Below are 20,677 nucleotides of genomic sequence, written 5' to 3'. Positions count from 1 at the left end.
AATCTGACATAAATTCTTAATACTCACATCCTGTTTGCTGCTCTCCATCTCTCTGCTATACTAAGAACTGACTCGCCCTCCAATTCTTCTTCAAGGTACTGCTTCCTGTAAATTGTAATTGGTGAGTTATTTATTCACTTTATCTACTTAAGCTCCTTAAGAGGTGAGGCTGTAACTTAGCCCCCCAACCCACTGGCACACCAATAAAAAATACTTGTGGAAGAAGCTAAGACCTCATATAATTCTAATGTCTTAGATTAACTCAATTCTGGGGTCCTCCACAAAGCTGTTTCCACTTGTTTAGTAGCCAGTGGGAAGAACTTTATCAAGTAAAGGGCGAGAAGGGGGAAAGAGCTGAAGATGGTGAAAATGGGACCTCTGTATTTTGAGTCATGGCTCTGGCACCAACTAGCACAGTCTCGCCATCAGCAAAAAGAGAAGGGATGAAGCGAAATTGCTGTTATAAGATTCTGTGATTTAATGTGGCTTATGCTGCCATATAAGATTATAAAACATTTTAAATAAGCCACCTCCTCAAAGCTTCACCTGAGCCTGCACTGCCTCAGTGAGCTTCAGCGCAGTCAGAAATCAGGATTCGCCTTAACCAGTTATCAAGTCTGTGTCCTGCTCCACCAGCGCTCCTGACTTGAGGGCATAGTTCTGGGGCTCAGCTGGATGTATGGTGAAGCACTGGTACTGTTTCCTGAGTTTGTTAGGAGGAATGGGATAACTAGGACAGGCCATTTCTTTGACTGTGCCACAGCTTCCTTATTACACTTTCCTTTTCACTTCTCTCTGCTGCCTTCTTCCCCACCTCCCAATCTCTCTCTTCCTCTGCTAGTTCTCCTCTTCCAGATCATCCTCATTTGGGGGAAAACACACACACAAAACCTCTACAACACTTCAAACTCAAATAAACATACTTTTCTTTGTACTTGCACTGAATAAGTGAACCATAATTTCCTAAGGAACTTCCAATTTTCATCTTGCAAAAACCAACAAAGTTATCATTTGCAAGGCACTTAAACTCCTGGTAGCTATCTTTCAAGGTCAGCACAGTTCCCTTCGCCTGGATAGCTTTTTCCTATGACTCTATCACTTTCTTCAGGTGTCTGGTCAAAAGACAGTTCCTCAGATCCACTTCGTCCCCTTTCTCATTTCTTACTATTTTCTTCCTGAGATTTATCACTGTCTGGTATTTTATTACACATCCACGCATTTTCTTGTCTATCCCTTCCCTAGAATATAAGCTTCAGGAGGACAGGGCCATTGACCAACTCGTTCACGCGGGGTCTCCAGCACTTGGAGCAGGATTGGGGGTAGGGGAGGCGCTCAGGAAAGAAAGAATCAATATTCTCTCTAGTACATTCAGGCTACTTGCTCGGTTCTCCAGAGCCCCAGAACCCCTTCTCGCTTAGTCCCGCCCAATTGCGAGTCCCCACCCACCTTTTTTCGGCTCTCAAATCACTGCAGATGGTGATTGCAGCCATGAAATTAAAAGACGCTTACTCCTTGTAAGGAGAGTTATGACCAACCTAGATAGCATATTAAAAAGCAGAGAGATTACTTTACCAACAAAGGTCCATCTAGTCAAGGCTATGGTTTTTCCAATGGTCAAGTATGGATATGAGAGTTGGACTGTGAAGAAAGCTGAGAGCCGAAGAATTGATGCTTTTGAACTGTAGTGTTGGAGAAGACTCGAGAGTCCCTTGGACTGCAAGGAGATCCAACTAGTCCATCCTAAAGGAGATCAGTCCTGGGTGTTCATTGGAAGGACTGATGCTGAAGCTGAAACTCCAATACTTTGGCCACCTCATGCGAAGAGTTGACTCATTGGAAAAGACCCTGATGCTGGGAGGGATTGGGGGCAGGAGAAGGGGACGACAGAGGATGAGATGGCTGGATGGCATCACCGACTCGATGGACATGAGTTTGGGTAAACTCCGGGAGTTGGTGATGGACAGGAAGGCCTGGCGTGCTGCGATTCATGGGGTGGCAAAGAGTCGGACACGACTGAGCGACTGAACTGAACTGAACCCACCTTCACCGGAGCCCAGCTCGGAGGCTAGTCCTCTCGCCTGTCCGCCACTAGGACAGCGCAGCGCGGCCACCGCGCGGACCGGGCAGCTGCGGTTGGGCCCAGAGGCGCCGCTCAACCGCCCATCTCCGGGCCCAGCCACACCGCTCCGCGGGTCCCAGGCCGCGGCGCCCGGGGGTGACAGCGATGCCGCCACCGAGCTTCCGTCCGCCTGGCTGCGCGGCAGTTAGGAGCCGCGCGCCGCCACGAGATGTCCAGGATTCTGTTTTGAACGATCCGTTAATGCGGGAGGAAAACGGGACTCGTTTGTCAGCGAGACGCAGGCACCCACCCGCGGCGTGGGCAGGGGTAGCGCTCGCGGGTTCCCTCAACCGCGGTACCAGCCTAACCTCACCTTCAAGCCAAACTGACCCGCCGGGCCGCCGGCGCCCCTGGCGTCTTCGCCGAGAGCCCGGGGAAGCCTTTACGGGGAAACGGCGCCGGGCCCCACCATCCTCAGCGCCGCCGTTAAGAGAATGTTAACATTTCTGTTTTAAGAGATACGTTTCCCCCCACAACGCCTCTGCGCCCGGGAGGTGGTGTCCCCAGTTAACTGCGGGAAGGGCCAGAGATGGGCTGGGAAGATCGAGGGCAATTTCTAATAGTTCTTTCGGACCGGTAGCTCTTTTCTGATGAAGAGCCCCCAGCTGTCTTTCTCTCCGCCTCCCGGAAAGGTCTCTTTAAAATTTGGGATTAGGAATAATAAAGGTCATCCTCCATTGCCTCGTGCATGCTGCCCCAGTGGAGAGATTGTTTTTCCTTCTCCCGCCTACCCAATTTGGAATTATTTGGAAACTCCTAACAGCACGGCCTTGAGCAAGGGTTGAGTCAATAGTGACAAAAGTTTTTTAAAAGGTCTACACCACATTTCTCAAAAGGGAATATTCCCAGTGAGCAATAAACTCGTGAAAAGTGTGCAAGTGAATTGGTCATCGGGGACCTTCAACTTATTAAAATCACAGGAAATTCCACTGCACACACACCAGGATGGTTAAAATGAAGGAGGAGGAAAAGGAGAGAGAGGTGGTGTTGGTGTTGGCGATGATGGTTGGGCTAAGTTGTGCCTGACTCTTCTTTGACCTCATGGACTATAGCTCTCCAGGCTCTTCTGTCCACGGGATTTCTCAGGCAAGAATACTGGAGTGAGTTGCCATCTCCTTTTCCAGGGGATCTTCCTGACCCAGGGATCGAACCTGCATCTCCTGCATTGGCAAAGGGGTTCTTTACCACTGAGCCACAGGGAAGCCCATAGTGGAATATTACTCAGCTGTAAAAAAAGAATGAAATAAAGTCATTGCAGCAACATGGATGCACCTGGGGATTATCGTATTAAGTGAAGTAAATCAGACCCAGATAGATACAATATCATTTATATGTGGAATCTAGGGAAAACAATGATAGAAGTAAACGTATTTATGAAACAGAAATAGACTCACAGACATATAAAACATGGGCTTCCCTGGGAATCCACCTTGCAATGCAGGAGACACAGATTTCATTCCTGGTCTGGAAAGATCCTGCACTCCTCGGAGCATCTAGGCTGGTGAGCCAAATCTAGAGAAGGCCCTCGCTGTACCAACAAAGACTCCGCACAGCCAAACATAAATAAAAAAAAAGAACACATGCCTACTTTATGACCCATGATTCCACCCCTAGATATATACTTAACAGAAATGCATACACATATTCATCAAAAAATAGGTATTAGAATGTTAATCTCAGCAGTATTTGTGACAATGCCAGGCTGGAAATAATCCAGGGGTCCAGTAACAGGAGAGTGGATAATGACATTGTGGTATATTAACACAATGGAATATTATGCAGAAATGAGAGTGAATGCACTACAGTATATGGATGAACCTCACAAAGTTGAGTGAAGGAAAACTGTCATGCTCCATGTGTGGGCTTGAAAACAATTTCCAGCCGTGAGGCGGTATGAGAGGAGAATAGAGTTTATTAGAACAGGAGACGCTGTTAGAACAGTGGGCCAGCTCAAGTGAGAGCTAAAGCTTTTTGTGGGCTAGTAGGCAATTTTTATAGCTTCAAAATGAAAATTCCTGCTGGAAGAGTGGCATTGGGTGACTGGTTAGGGTGCTATAGGGTGAGTATTTTTACCTAACATGGGGTCAGGGAGCAGGCTGGTTTAGATGGGGGCGCTCATGGCAACGGTTGCTGCGGGACACACTCTGTTCCAAAGAAGACCTTGGTACTGGGCTCCACATCTGTGGCCTTGGTACAAGGCTTTACACCTGTCGCCTTGGTACAGGGCACCACAGAAACCAGGTCCAAAAGAGGACATGTTGAATAATTCCATTTATATAAAGCTTCAAAAACAGGCAAAACTAATCTATGGTGTCATAGACTTAAATATGTGGTTATACTTTGAGAGGCTGTAGCTAGGAAGGGACACCAGGACTTCTGGGATGTCTCCAGTGATTTCGTCTGGGTGCCATTAGCTTTGTAGAAACAAATATCCAACTGAGCATTTTTCCATATGTGTCTCACTTTGAAATTTTTTTAAATTAAGAAACAAAAAAGTCTGAACTATTATTTGTCCAAGTTCTCTTTACTCAATTCAACCCACCTTCATTTGATTTCTATTGTCACTATTGCCTTATTGCATAAGGCACTAGGAGGCACTGTGGAGTCCTGGAAAGATCTCTGGCTCCCAGTTCAGTCTAGGAGGTAGTACAAATAAAAAGTCATTGCTTGGGAGTAGTCTTTGACGTTATACGGTTAGGGAAGTCCCAAATAATTACCTTGGAAGAAAGTTTGGGGAAAGAATACGTATCTAAGAACCTATTTGCAGGGCAGGAATAGAAATGCAGACATAGAGAACAGACTTTGGACATGGTAGGGGAAGGAAAGGGAGGGACGAACTGAGACAGTAGCATTGAAATACATTATATGTAATAGAGATAGCTAATGGGAAGTATTGGAAGAAAAGCTATGACAGACATGGTCCACTGGAGAAGGGAATGGCAAACCACTTCAGTATTCTTGCCTTGAGAACCCCATGAACAGTATGAAAAGGCAAAAAGATGTGACACCAAAAGATGAACTGGGTTGGTAGGTGCCCAATATGCTACTGGAGAAGACTGGAGAAATAATTCCAGAAAGAATAAAGAGATGGAGCCAAAGCATAAACAACATCCAGTTGTGGATGTGACTGGTGATGAAAATAAGTCCAATGCTGTAAAGAGCAATATTGCATAGGAACCTGGAATGTTAGGTCCATGAATCACCGTAAATTGGAAGTGGTCAACAGGAGATGGCAAGACTGAACACCAACATTTTAGGAATCAGTGAATTAAAATGGACCAGAATGGGTGAATTTAATGCACATCACCATTATATCTACTACTGTGGGCAAGAATCCCTTAGAAGAACTGGAGTAGCCCTCATAGTCAAAATAAGAGTCCAAAATGCAGTCCTTAGGTGCAATATCAAAAATGACAGAATGATCTCTGTTCGTTTCCAAGGCAAACCATTCAATATCACAGTAATCCAAGTCTATGCGCCAACCACTAAATGCCGAAGAAACAGAAGTTGAATGGTTCTATGAAGACCTACAAGACCATTTAGAACATAAAAAAAAAAAAAAAAGTCCTTCTCATTCACAGGGGACTGGAATGCAAAAGTAGGAAGTCAAGTAATACCTGGATTAACAGGCAAGTTTGGCCTTGGAGTACAAAATGAAGCATGGCAAAGGCTAACAGAGTTTTACCAAGAGAACGCACTGGTCATAGTAAACACCTTCTTCCAACAACAGAAGACTCTACACATGGACATCACCAGATGGTCAGTACCAAAATCAGATTGATTATATGCTTTGCAGCCAAAGATGGAGATGCTTTATACAGTCAGCAAAAACAAGACTGGGAGCTGACTGTGGCTCAGATCATGAACTCCTTATTGCCAAATTCAGACTTAAATTGAAGAAAGTAGGGAAAACCACTAGACCATTCAGGTATGACCTAAATCAAATCCCTTACGATTATACAGTGGCTGTGACAAATAAATTCAAGGGATTAGATGTGATAGACGGAGTGCCTGAAGAACCATGGACAGAGGTTTGTGACATTGTACAGAAGGCAGTGATCAAGACCATTCCCAAGAAAAAGAAATGCAAAAAGGCAAAATGATTGTCTGGGGAGGCCTTACAAATAGCTGAGAAAAGACAGAAGCTAAAGGCAAAGGAGAAAAGGAAAGCTACACCCATCTGATATAGAGTTCCAAAGAATAACAAGGAGAGATAAGAAAGCCTTCCTCAGTGATCAATGCACAGAAATAGAGGAAAGCAAAGAATGGGAAAGACTAGAGATCTCTTCAAGAAAATTAATGATAACAAGGGAATATTTCATGCAAAGATGGACAAAATAAAGGACAGAAATGGTATGGACCTAACAGAAGCAGGTGTTAAGAAGAGGTGGCAAGAATACACAGAAGAATTACACAAAAAAGATCTTAATGACCCAGATAACCACGATGGTGTGATCACTCACCTAGAGCCAGACATCCTGGAATGTGAAGTCAAATGGGCCTTAGGAAGCATCACTATGAACAAAGCTAGTGGAGGTGATGGAATTCCAGTTGAGCTCTTTCAAATCCTAAAAGATGATGCTGTGAAAGTGCTGCACTCAATATGCCAGCAAATTTGGAAAACTCAGCAGTGCCCACAGGACTGGAAAAGGTCAGTTTTCATTCCAATCCCAAAGAAAGGCAATGCCAAAGAACGTTGAGACTACCACACAATTGCACTCATCTCACATGCTAGCAAAGTAATGCTCAAAATTCTCCAAGCCAGGCTTCAACAGTATGTGCACCGTGAACTTCCAGATGTTCAAGCTGGATTTAGAAAAGGAAGAGGAACCAGAGATCAAATTGCCAACATCCACTGGATCATGGAAAAAGCAAGAGAGTTCCAGAAAAACATCTACTTCTGCTTTATTGACTATGCCAAAGCCTTTGACTGTGTGGATCACAACAAGTTGTGGAAAATTCTTAAAGAGATGGGAATACCGGAGCATCATACCTGTCTCCTGAGAAGTCTGTGTGCAGGTCAAGAAGCAACAGTTAGAACCTGACATGGGACAATGGACTGGTTCCAAACTGGGAAAGGAGTATGTCAAGGTTGTATATTGTCACCCTGCTTATTTAACTTATATGCAGAGTACATCATGCAAAATACTGGACTGGATGAAGCACAAGCTGGAATCAAGATTGCTGGGAGAAATATCAATAACCTCAGATATGCAGATGACACCACCCTTATGGCAGAAAGTGAAGAGGAACTAAAAAGCCTCTTGATGAAAGTGAAAGAGGAGAGTGAAAAAGTTGGCTTAAAGCTCAACATTCAAAAAACTAAGGTCACGGTAGCAGGTCCCATCACTTTATGGCAAATAGATGGGAAACAATGGAAACAGTGACAGACTTTATTTTCTTGGGCTCCAAAATCACTGCACATGATGACTGCAGCCATGAAATTAAAAGATACTTGCTCCTTGGAAGAAAAGCTATGACCGACCTAGACAGCATATTAAAAAGCAGAGACATTACTTTGACAACAAAGGTCCGTCTAGTGAAAGCTATGGTTTTTCCAGTGGTCATGTACGGATGTGAGAGTTGGATCATAAAGAGAGCTGAGCACCAAAGAATTGATGCTTTTGAACTATGGTGTTGGAGAAGACTCTTGAGAGTCCCTTGGACTGCAAGGAGATCAAACCAGTCAATTTTAAAGGAAATCAGTCCTGAATATTCATTGGAAGAACTACTGCTGAAGCTTCAATACTTTGGCCACATGATGGGAAGAGCTGACTCATTTGAAAAGACCCTGATGCTGGGAAGGATTGAAGGCCGGAGGAGAAGGGAACAACAGAGGATGAGATGGTTGGATGGCATCACTTCCTTGAAGGACATGAGTTTGAGCAAGCTCCAGGAGTTTGTGATGGGCTGGGAAGCCTGGCGTGCTACAGTCCATGGTGTCGCAAAGAGTCAGACACGACTAAGCGACTGAACTGAACTGAATGGGAAGTATAACACAGGTAGCTCAACTGGTGCTCTGTGATATCCTAGAGGGTTGGGATGGTGTGGGGTGTGGGGGTGAGGTTCAAGAGGAAGGGGATATATGCATACTTACAACTGATTCATATTGTGTGGCAGAAACCAGTATAGTATTGTAAAGGAATTATCCTCCAATTGAAAATAAACCTTAAAAAATAAATGGGAAAAAAAGGAATGTGCATCTACTCAGTTTCTAAGTTAGAAGGGATCTTTGTGTGTGTGTGCTCAGTTGTGCGGCACTTTGCAACCCCATGGCCAGGCTCCTCTGTCCATGGGATTTACCAGACAAGAATACTGGAATGGGTTGCCATTTCCTTCTCCAGGGGATATTTCTGACCCAGGCAGGGATTGAACTTATGTCTCTTGCACCTCCTGCACTGCAGGCAGATTCTTTACCACTGAGCCATTTAGGAAGCCCCAGAAAGGATCTGAAGAACCTCATAATTTCCTGTAGATAGGGACCAGCATGATCAGCTGTCTCAGCTTTCCTAGGACTCAGGGGTTTCTCAGGACGGGGCTTTTAGCACTAAACCCAAGACAGTCTTGGGCAACCTGGATGGGTGGTCACCCTAGCAGGGGCTCAGCCTGTTTCATTGTTGAATTTGTTAATGTTTCTAACACAAAGTCTAGCACATAGGAGATAATTAATAAGCTCAATGGATATCTGTTGAAATGAGGGAAAATGGTAACGTAAGTAAAGGCACCTACTTTAGGTGATGCTAGTCATTTTTGGGGCAGAAATTGTGGGCAATATGGGTTAGGATCAGGTTGAAGACAATCTTGAAAGTCAAGCTGAATAGCATGTATTATAGTTTACTGATAATTGGTATCCACAGAATGTTTTCAAACAAATAGAGTGACATGAAAAAATCTGTTTTTCCTTATTAAATCTGAATTGCTGAATGGGACCAATTGTACAGTCTACAAGTTGAAGTTCAGGTAGAAGTTTATTAGGAGTCCAGATAAAAAGTGAAATAATAGACCTTCAGAACCATTAAGGGAACTAGGAGCTTCACTGAGACCAAATTGCCAACATCCGCTGGATCATCAAAAAAGCAAGAGAGTTCCAGAAAAACATCTATTTCTGCTTTATTGACTATGCCAAAGCCTTTGACTGCATGGATCACAATAAACTGTGGAAAATTCTGAAAGAGATGGGAATACCAGACCACCTGACCTGCCTCTTGAGAAATTTGTATGCAGGTCAGGAAGCAACAGTTAGAATTGGACATGGAACAACAGACTGGTTCCAAATAGGAAAAGGAGTACATCAAGGCTGTATATTGTCACCCTGCTTATTTAACTTATATGCAGAGTACATCATGAGAAACACTGGGCTGGAAGAAGCACAAGCTGGAATCAAGATTGCAGGGAGAAATATCAATAACTTCAGATATGCAGATGACATCACCCTTATGGCAGAAAGGGAAGAACTAAAAAGCCTCTTGATAAAAGTGAAAGAGAGTGAAAAAGTTGGCTTAAAGCTCAACATTCAGAAAACGAAGATCATGGCATCTTGTCCCATCACTTCTTAGGAAATAGATGGGGAAAGAGTGGGAACTGTGTCAGACTTTATTTTTTTGGGCTCCAAAATCACGACAGATGGTGACTGCAGCCATGAAATTAAAAGACGCTTACTCCTTGGAAGGAAAGCTATGATCAACCTAGATAGCATATTCAAAAGCAGAGACATTATTTTGCCAACAAAGGTCTCTGTTCAAGGCTATGGTTTTTCCAGTGGTCATGTATGGATGTGAGAGTTGGACTGTGAAGAAAGCTGAGCGCTGAAGAATTGATGCTTTTGAACTGTGGTGCTGGAGAAGACTCTTGAGAGTCCCTTGGACTGCAAGGAGATCCAACCAGTCCATTCTGAAGGAGATCAGCCCTGGGATTTCTTTGGAAGGAATGATGCTAAAGCTGAAACTCCAATACTTTGGCCACCTCATGCGAAGAGTTGACTCATTGGAAAAGACTCTGATGCTGGGAGGGATTGGAGGCAGGAGGAGAAGGGGACGACAGAGGATGAGATGGCTGGATGGCCTCACTGACTCGATGGACGTGAGTCTGAGTGAACTCGGGGAGTTGGTGATGGACAGGGAGGCCTGGCGTGCTGCGATTCATGGGGTGGCAAAGAGTCGGACACGACTGAGCGACTGAACTGAACTGAACTGAATCTAATATATCTTATTTTTAAATTGGCATTTTATTATTACAGCAGTTCCCTCTTATTCATAGGGGATACTTTCCAAGACCCTCAGTGGATTCCTGAAACCACAGATTGTACCGAACCCTATATTTCCGATACATAAATATACACCTATGATACAGTTTAATTTATAAATTACACATATGATACACATATGTAATTACATATAAATCACACATATGATACATATACACCTATGATAAAGCTTAACTTATAAATTAGACACAGTAAGAGATTAACAATAGTAACTATTAATAAAATAGAACAGTTGTGACAATATACCATAATAAAAGTTATGTGAATGTACTACTGTGACAATATAGCTGAAAAAGCAGCAGCTGCTAAGAGACTAATGGGTGGGCAGAGAATTCAGCATGGATTCATATATACACTGAACAATGGGATGTTTTCTGTCCAGGTGGGATGGCTTGAGATTTCATGATGTTTCTTAGAATGGTGCGCAATTTAAAACTTGTGGACTGATTACTTCTGGAATTTTCCATTTAATATATTTTCAGGGAGTGATTGACCATGGGTAAGTGAAATCTCAGCAAGTGAAACTGCCAATAAGAGGTGCTACTGTATATGTTCTTTTTAGAAACTGTTTCTTCCATACCTTTCTCCCCCCCCCCCCCGCTTTCTTAAATGTTAGTATTTATATATAATACTAATTTTAGTTAGCAAGAAATGAAGGCCCAGCAGTAAGGTTCATTCAGCACGTCTTAAGCAGGACTGGCTAAGAAGCTGCTTTGTTTTTTTTTCCTGGCAAGGGGCAGTGACTTTACACCTGTTGTTGTTGTGTAGTCACTAAATTGTGTCTGACTCTTTGTGACTCCATGAACCGCAGCACAGCAGTCTTCCCTGTCCTTCACTATCTTCCAGAGTTTGCTCAAACTCATGTCCATTGAGTCAGTGATGTCATCCAACCATCTCATCCTTTGTTGCCCACTTCTCCACTTGTCTTCAGTCTTTCCCAGCATCAGGGTCTTTTCCAATGAATCAGCTCTTTGCATCAGCTGGCCCAAGTATTGGAGCTTCAGCTTCAGTATCAGCTCTTCCAGTGAATATTCAGAGTTGAATTTTTAGGATTGACTAGTTTGATCTCCTTGCTGTCCAAGGGACTCTTTAGTCTTCTCCAGCACCACAGTTCAAAAGCATCAGTTCTTCAGTGCTCAATCTTCTTTATAGTCCATCTCTCACATCCATACATGACTACTGGAAAAAACCATAACTTTGACTAGATGGACCCTTGTTGGCAAAGTGATGTCTCTGCCTGTCAATATCTAGGTCTGTCATAGCTTTTCTTCCAAGGAGCAAGTGTCTTTTAATTTCATAGATGCAGTCTGTGTCGCCTGCATTAGCAGGCAGATTCTTTACCACTGAGCCATCTTGTAAGCCCAACCTTACACTACTTCAGTGCTTTCATAGACTGCCACATTTGGACAAGGTGTCCACTCAGAAAGACAACCTACTGTTTTTCTTGAAGTTAAGTTTATCCAGTTCTTAAATTCTGAGAATGTAACCTTCCCACTTTTTTGGTGTAAAAAAGTATTACTTCTCTTATAAAATGATGGTCATAGTAGATCGCAGTTGGTAATGTCTTTCTGTATCAAAAGTCCTCTGCATCCCCTTATTGGTTTGTAAAATGAAAAAAATCTTAAACTTCTGCTTCATTCTCATGCTGCTTCTGGCTCAGATTTTACATGTAGATACATATACATTTGTGATGGATGACTGACCCATATTCTGCCTCCTTTTCATACACCTTCCTGTACTGCAGAGGCTAGAAAACCCACAACTATACATCCCAGATTGTTTTGCCACTAGGATTCTGTTTCTAAATTATGATCTATCTGTAGTCTGCACACCCAAGAGACTTGAAAAGTAGAAGTGAGGTAGGAGCCACCTCCTGGCTGCTTTGGCGCTTGCTGCTGGCCAGCATGATTGTGAGGTGCTGGGCTTTTGGCAGCAGTGTTCCGCCTCCATGCACTAGCTCTTGGCCACTGAAGGCTTTGAGGCAGTGTTAGCAACATTGCCCTCTGGATCACAGCCAGAGCACTGTGTTCTTGAATTCAACAGTTTCCGCAATAAAGCTTTGTTTTTTAAAAATATTTATTTATACAAAGAGTCAGACAGGACTCAGTAACTAACACTTTCACTTTCATTTAGTTATTTGCCTGTGCTAGGTCTTTGATGTGGCATGTGGGATCTAGTTTTCTGACCAGGGGTTGGACCTGGGTCCCCTGAAATGTGAGTGCAGAGTCTTAGCCACCGGACCACCAGGAAAGTCCCAGCAATAAGTTGTGATTCCTCACCTTTCTTCTTTTTTTTTTTTTTAAAGGCTGTGCTGGGTCTTTGCTGCTGCATGGGCTTTTCTCTAGTTGCAATGAGTGGGGGCTACTCCCTAGTTGCGGCTTCTCTTGTTGTCAAGCACGGGCTCCAGAGTGAGTGGGCTTCAGTAATTGCTGCAGGTGGGCTCGGTAGTTGCAGCGCCCAGGTTCTAGAGTACAGCGTTAGTAGTTGTGGTCCACAGGCTTAGTTGAGCTGGGGCATGCAGGATCCTCCTGGATCAGGGATTGAACCCACGTCTCCTGCATTGGCAGGCAGATTCTTTACCACTGAGCCACTCAGGAAGCCTGATTGCTCAGCTTTCTGATGCTCCCCTCCCGTGAGTGTGTTTACTAATCCCATTCTAGGAGCCATTTCTGGGAAACAGCAGAGACTCTGCTCCTTCAGTTCTTCAAACGATTTTGTAAGCATGCATGTCCCTGTATTAAGGTATTTTCTGCTTAAAATAAAAGTGGTTTCTGTTTACTGCAAATAACCCTGACAGATACAATACCTGACTGAGCAGTAAGGCCACTGTTTCTTCTATACTTCCCCTACTTGCCCCTCCTCATCCTCTGCCTTCCTTTTCCCTCTTCTTTCTATAATACCAAATGCAGTATAAGCTGGTGCCTTCACTCTTGGTCTTTTGAGGCCCTGTAGCTGTTTCTTGAGCCTCCAGATAAAAAGAAACTCACGATGGGCTTCCCTGGTGGCTCCGTGGTAAAGAATCCGCCTGCCAATGCAGGAGACATGGGTTCAGTCCCTGAGTCAGGAAGACCTCACATGTGGAGGAGCTGGTGTGCCCCAACAACTGAGCCCACGTGTTGCAACTACTGAAGTCCAGGTGTCCTACAGCCCAGGCTTGGAAACAAAAGAAGCCATCAAAACGAGAAGCCTCCACACAATTAGAGAGTAGACCCTGCTCACTGCAACTTGAGAAAAGCCCTCGTAGAAATGAAGAGCCAGCACAGTCAAACATAAATAAATAAATTAATTAAAAAAAAGAAAGTAACTCATTATCACAATATTTCACAAGGTGGGTGGGAGGTGGGAGCAGCTAGTCTCCTGGAGGTTGAGGTTTTCCCTGACACCCGAGAGGCTATCTAACTCAGTGTCTCAGGTTCTCACTAATCAAGATGCCAGTGGCTTATCTTTACCCACTGGAGGGTTTGGGCCTGTGATGAGGAACAATAGCAGTTTATTCCTTGGATTCTAGGTCCCCTGAGACACAATTTCTAGTTTGACTCATTGGGCATCATCATTGGGAAAGTGACAGTGCTTTACGTGTATGAATTATTAACCTAAAACTAATATATGTTTCCATATTCTTTTAACATTTCTAGGAACAAAACGCTTTTCTCTCATAAACACAATTCTTTTTTTTTGAAGGTTGTAATGTGTTTTCATTGATTAGAATTGTTTACAGTGTAATCATTCCATCATACCTATAATATACAGTCATAATCAAATATCTGATACTAAAGTAACTTACTGATAAATTCTAATATTGAACATAGAGTAGATCCATTTCTATTAACAATAAAAAACAAAACCACTGAGTTTATCTCGGAAAATTTAAATTTTGGCCATTATTTTACAAGTTGGGAATCTGAGTAATCCAACTTTGAGATGACTTTCTTACTGTAGAAGTTTGCTCTGTTGGTGAACGTTTGTTTTGGGATTTCCTCTTGTCTCAAGCCATTCTTGCAAACGACGCACTTTGGGGATGGGACCTTTCAATCGCCCTTGCCCTCTGCCTTGGTCAGTGTTCTGGACCTGGCCTCTCAATCCCAGCTTTTTACCCTCCGCCTGAGTATATTTGCAGAAGAACACTCCTTGAGCCTTCCCCAATGTTTCTTAATCCACTGATACCAGCGTGTCCTCGTCTGCCATACTGATGCTCACCCCTCCTCATCGTCCTCCTCTCATGCAGCCAGGACTGCCTCTGCAACCACTGTGCCAACGGTTCTCCCAGGTGGGCAATCTCTGTGCCCAGAAAGCTTAGACAAACAATTCTCCAAAAAATTTTTAAAATCTCCTTCCTCCCTTGTCCCACCCCTACTGCCACTTTGCTATAAGCAACATATAACAATACCTTATTATGCTAGAATTGTGGATAGCCTAGTTTTCCCATGGTACTCTTACTATTGCAAATACAGCTGCCTCTTGTTCCTTCTCCTATCTTTAAACTATGGCCATAGTGATACTGAAAGGCCAATATGATAGACTCCCTTGTAAACTATCTGGCCTAGGATATCCTGGACAATCATAAAAAGATGGGATCGCCTTGGAAAAACAGAACATACCTGTTACTGAATCCTGACCCAGAGCCCTTGCAGGCTCTGCAGTGGGGATAGTTATAATACTAATGGAAGTCCTCACCCTGGTCCCTCAATTTCCAAAGCACAATATTTAGACAATGTTAAAGCATTGCTGAAATTTAGCTCTAAGAAAAAGTCTGGACTAGGGAAAAAAATAAAAAAGGTCTATTAATGCTGGGAAGCAAAGGAATTGCATAATTTACAGTATAGATGACATCTCTCAATTCAAATAGTTCTTCCTACCCTGGAATTACTGATTGTAGGTTAAACACCTTATTTTTCATTCACTGGATGTAGAGATATCTTTTCACTAACGCCATCTATCTTTTCAATATTTTTAGGAAGTTACCTTAAGGGGAAATCTGCTTCCAAATTTTAAATGCCTCAGGGTTTTAAGGAGAAAATGGCAGCATTTTCACTGGTAGCTTTTCACAGGTAGGTAGCTTCTCCCAGGGAGCAGAATTATCTTTTAATTTATGGCTGGAACAATCCAGGTGGTAAGTGTGAAACATTTTTCCAGGATCATAAAACTGCCATCACTTCAGTTCAGTCACTCAGTTGTGTTTGACTCTTTGCAGTCCCATGGACTGCACCACACCAGGCTTCCCTGTCCATCACCAATTCCCAGAGCTTGCTCAAACTCATGTCCATCGAGTCTGTGATGTCATCCAACCATCTCATCCTCTGTCGTTCCCTTCTCCTGCCTTCAATCTTTCCCAGAATCAGGGTCTTTTTCAATGAGTCAGTTCTTCGCATCAGGTGGTCAAAGTATTGGAGTTTCAGCTTCAGCATTAGTCCTTCCAATGAATATTCTGGACTGATTGGCATAGATGCCTTTAAAAACATATTTCAATGTCTGCAATATTTAGAATGTGTGCCACATACATTTTAAACGTCTTATTTTCTTTGGGTTCACAACCTGCTATGTATGAGATACTGCTAGGCACCGGATATACAACGATGCATAAAATACATTCCATATCCTAGAAGGGGACAGAGGATGAGATGGTTGGGTGGCATCACCAACTCGATGGACGGGAGTTTGAGCAGGCTCCGGGGGTTGGTGATAGCCAGGGAAGCCTGGCGTGCTGCAGTCCATGTGGACGCAACGAGTCTGACACAACTGAGCGACTGTACTGATCCAAGTAGGTTTCTGTAATTTGATCAATGTCCTTCCTAAAGACAAACTTTTATAGTTTCCTTCACCTCCTCCCAGCCTCTCCAATTATTTTGTGAATGGTTTCTTTAGGAACCCACCTGCTTGGATCCTGTCATCCAGTCAGTCCTTAGCTTTCTATACAAGAACCTCGGTTTCCCCATCCTTTCCTAAAGGCATGGTTAAACTCCACGTTCTTCCTTTCCTCCGTCTCATTCATCCTTTTGGGTAATGTAAGTAAATGGGAAGTCTGGGACCAGAGGCTCATACGAATTTAACTATTACGTGTATTCCAGAAAACCACGGTACCCGCTGACTTCGCTGAGTAAACAGGAAACTATCGATCCCACGCAGGAAATGACCTTGTTTGAGGGCAAGGGAGGTTTCGCAGATGTCCCTTTCCCTTCAGCTCTCTACTAAACTCATTTCCGGGTTTCAATCCATTTGGTCCTTCATCACAACAGCCGACTCTAACTCTTCCCAGTCCCAGCCTAGACAGCGTCCCTGAGAGAGTAGCCAATTGGCCCTTCCCTTTAGTGGACATTTTTATGCCTTGTTTTACATCACTACGAATCTCAACCAATCAGTAGTTGGGATGGGAGGTACCAAAATAAACTTCACTTCCTTCCCAAACAGCCGCCCCGCGCTTGCGTCATCCTGATAGATTACTTGTGCAGCCAACCAGCAAGCAACCTTGGGCCCGGCCTACCTTAAACCCAATCAATTAAAATGAAGACGGGGAATTGGGCGGAGAATGGAAAACTTGCCCCCACTTTTGGAAATGGTTTGAAGGAGACGCGTACGGACCTCTTAGAATTTGCGACCAATTTTGCCTACTGTATGTCTCAGACGCCCCAGTTCTGTCCCCCCTCAGCCGCACCCCAAGATGAGCCCCCCACCCCATATATCTCCCCCCAACCCTCATCTCAGTAGAACACGTTCCCATGCCGAGTCTTCAGGAAAAGGACCAAACCCCAAAGGGCCGAGCTGTCCTTGCTCCTCCCCGCGCCGCAGAGCAGGGGGAAGGAGAGACCCCGCAGACTCCCGCGCCAATCTTTCCATTCAGTGCGTCTCTCCTCCCTTCCCCACGTTCCCGGGTCGGAGCTGACACGGGAGTGGGAGGAGCCGAAGGCCAGCAGGGCCGGCGGAGATGCTAACGCTTCTTAAGGTGGCGCCGAGCTGTGAGGTGCCTGGGCCTCCAAGCGACTGGGATGTGACGTCCTCCTGCCTCCCAACTTCGCTTCCCATGCAGTTTCTTATCTCTGGTCCCCTCACCTTACGCCTGATTTTATTTTCAGAAAGAATAAACAGGTTAGGTAGAGAATATAAACGAATGAAACTTACAACAATAAAGTTACGTAAAAGAAAACCAAACCATGGAGAGAACTTTTACGAGTAATCTCATCTTCTGTGTTCTATTCTTTTCTCCCTGAGAGTTCCTTTTAAAGTAGCGGCTAGATGTGCAAATGTGGGCTCCAATTTTGTCTGATAAATATTTCTAAGTGAATCATTCGTGTGTTTGTTTTTTGTCTCCCCACTAGATCTGACGGCAGTCGCTAAAGGAAGCAAGAGCCGGTTGCTTAGTGGCTGTGGGTTACCGCCTACCACTCTTACGGAGGGTCTCCTGGAAGCTGGAAGAGCGGAGGTGGTATATTGGGCCTCCTGCCAGTCTTGCCTCTAATTGTCTTATCATTTGTAAAATGGGAATAATAATAGCTACCATATACGTTCAGTGTGAATACTAAAATACTTCGTGTAAATAAAAACACATTGTGATCTGAAAGGTGTAAACAAACATCGGATAACATTACAAATATAAAGCATATAGTAAATATTTACAACGGCTTCCCTAGTGGCTCAATCGGTAAAAGAATCCCCCTGCAATGCAGGAGGCCTGGGTTGGGAAGATCCCCTGGAGGAGGTCATGGCAACCTACTCTAGTGTTCTTGCCCAGAGAATCCCATTGACAGAGGAGCCTGGCAGGCTGCAGTCCATGGGGTCGCAAAGAGTTGGACACGACTGAGCTACTAAGCACACGCAAATATTGACAGTCGTTCGATAGCTTTTTAAACAGTATTAAAAACCTATTTATCTTGTAAAATTTCAAATACATGCAGAAGTAGAATAGTATTAAAAACAGATGCATGAAAAAAAGCCCATGTTTTCGTAAGCAACATTAGGCTAGTTTCTTATTATCTATACCTCTTTCCTTTATCACGTGATTATTTTGAAGCAAATATCAGGCATTCCATGACTAAATTCTTTAGTATGAATCTTAAAAAGATAAAGATCTTTAAAAAATAATAGCATAATTCTTTAACATATCTAAAATATAGCAATAATTCTTTTATATCACCAAAGTCAGGATTGAAATTTTGATTGAGAAATTGGTGTCTTTCCCAGTTCCTTTGTTCAAATCAGGATCCCCTGACATGTCCATATATTGTATTTGACAGGTGTGTCATGTCTCTTGATCTGTATACATTGCATTTGGTTGCTATGTCTTTTAAGCCTCTTTCAACTTCTAGGTTCCTCTTCCTCCATGCATGTATCTAAGTGCATTCTGTGCGTGGAATCACAGTACCTCCCCAGCACTATGAAGTAGGTGATATTATTATCCCCATTTTACTGATGAGGAAAACTGACTACCAGAGCAGTTAAATGACTTAAGTTCTGTTGTTGAGTGTCAAAGCTGGGATTTGAATACATGAATTCTATCCACTTTACCATGTTTCATGTAACACACAAGTGTTTCATAAATGCTTCCAAAATATGTATTGTGGTATATTGGTCACCAATATTAGAAGAAGCATTTTGCTCAAGGTAGAATAGCACACATGAATAATTAGATACTAGATTCTATTATTGAGAAGGGTGGATCCTTTACATTTTGATTCTGTTCCATATCACCTTAATAGAAAGTAAATGGAGAATGAATGCAAGTGCTTCTTCCTGTCTCAGGGGAAAAACAAAACAAAACTAGCTTTTCAGGTTCTTTTTTTAATAAAAAAAAAAAAACAAAACACACATAAGCAAAAACCATACAAATAGTAATTATAGATATAGTGGAAAATGAGAAATTATAATAATCTTTAAGCTTACATTTTTGGTGTATATCCATCTATGTGTGTGTGTGTATGTATACATACACAAATATATACATATAGATATCAATACATATATATTACAAAAATCACCTACATAATCATATTATACAAACTGTTTTTAACATGATATTCTCACTGGAAAATATTTAGATGTATGAAAAAAATTAGTTCTTTAAAATAATAACATGACTATTGCAAAATAGCTAAATGGTAAAGACATAAGAATTAAAACAATTACTCACTAATTCTACATTCCAGAGTGAAATATATTTACTCATTTAAAAGCTAAGTAGTATTCTATTATGGAGAAGGCAATGGCACCCTACTCCAGTACTCTTGCCTGGAAAATCCCATGGAAAGAGGAGCCTGGTAGGCTGCAGTCCATGGGGTTGCTAAGAGTCAGACACGACTGAGCTACTTCCCTTTCACTTTTCACTTTCATGCGTTGGAGAAGGAAATGGCAACCCACTCCAGTGTTCTTCCCTGGAGAATCCCAGGGACGGGGGAGCCCGGTGGGCTGCCATCTATGGGGTGGCACAGAGTCAGACATGACTGAAGCGACTTAGCAGCAGCAGCAGCAGCAGCAGCATTCTATTATATAGCAGTACCATAAGGTATTTAACAGTTGCCTTATTATAGATGTTTAGCTAATTTCCTACAGCTATATATAGCGCTGCAGCAAATATCTTGTATAGGTCAAATAATTTCTTGACCTTTTTACTTCTCTCAATTTCTAGAAGAAGAGATTCTAAGCCTTCTCTAACTTTCTCACTTTTAGTACTTTGACCTCTCTACCCCTGATCCTCAAATTTCATATACATAAAAAAAGTCAAAAAGGATTGAAAAAAGAAACGTAACAAAACCTGTAACACAAAGTAAGAAACATCTGATGCCAAATTATCTGTGTGTGGGAGAATGAATCAATGTTTCAAAGAGGAGAGAAAAATACAATTTTAATTCTGGATGTTGTAAGAGAGGAAAGGAAGAGAAGGCTCAGCTGGAATTGACTGCCTTTAATTACAATTAAAGGAATGACTTTTAGTTCTGACAGCTCAGGAAAATGGGATAGAAGAATCATTTGGATTTTGAATTTGTTAATTTAAGTCCTGATTTTGCATTTTACTAATAATTTGAACTCAGACACAATCTATGGCTCTATTTCAGCTTTCTCATCTGTAAAATAGGCTTAATAATAGTGCCTTATGGGATTGGGAAGAATTAAATGTGATAATACATGCATAGCTCAGTCAATGCCTGGCATATTGTAAATATAAAATACAGTATTATATATTTAACCAGAAGAGGAAAAAAACTTTAATATATAAATATGAAATGTAGTGATCAAGCTGTAATCCTGAGTATTCTGCCTTTTTATTTTTTGAGCAATTAAAATATTTCACGGATAATATTGTTTTCTTA

At 42.7% G+C, this 20,677-nt stretch overlaps 1 protein-coding gene and 1 pseudogene across 1 annotated transcript in view; both read right to left on the bottom strand.

Moving 5' to 3' along the window:
• The window catches only part of SLC2A3 (solute carrier family 2 member 3), a 165,246-nt gene that overhangs the window by 83,012 nt on the left and 61,557 nt on the right, over positions 1 to 20,677 (bottom strand). The window lies entirely within an intron of this gene.
• On the bottom strand, positions 14,181 to 14,773 carry LOC129644338 (acylphosphatase-1-like; annotated as a pseudogene).

This window comes from Bubalus kerabau, chromosome 1 (assembly GCF_029407905.1).
Source record: "Bubalus kerabau isolate K-KA32 ecotype Philippines breed swamp buffalo chromosome 1, PCC_UOA_SB_1v2, whole genome shotgun sequence".
Taxonomy (NCBI): domain Eukaryota; kingdom Metazoa; phylum Chordata; class Mammalia; order Artiodactyla; family Bovidae; genus Bubalus; species Bubalus kerabau.
Note: the sequence above shows the minus strand (reverse complement) of the source record. Positions and strands in the feature narration are given on the sequence as shown.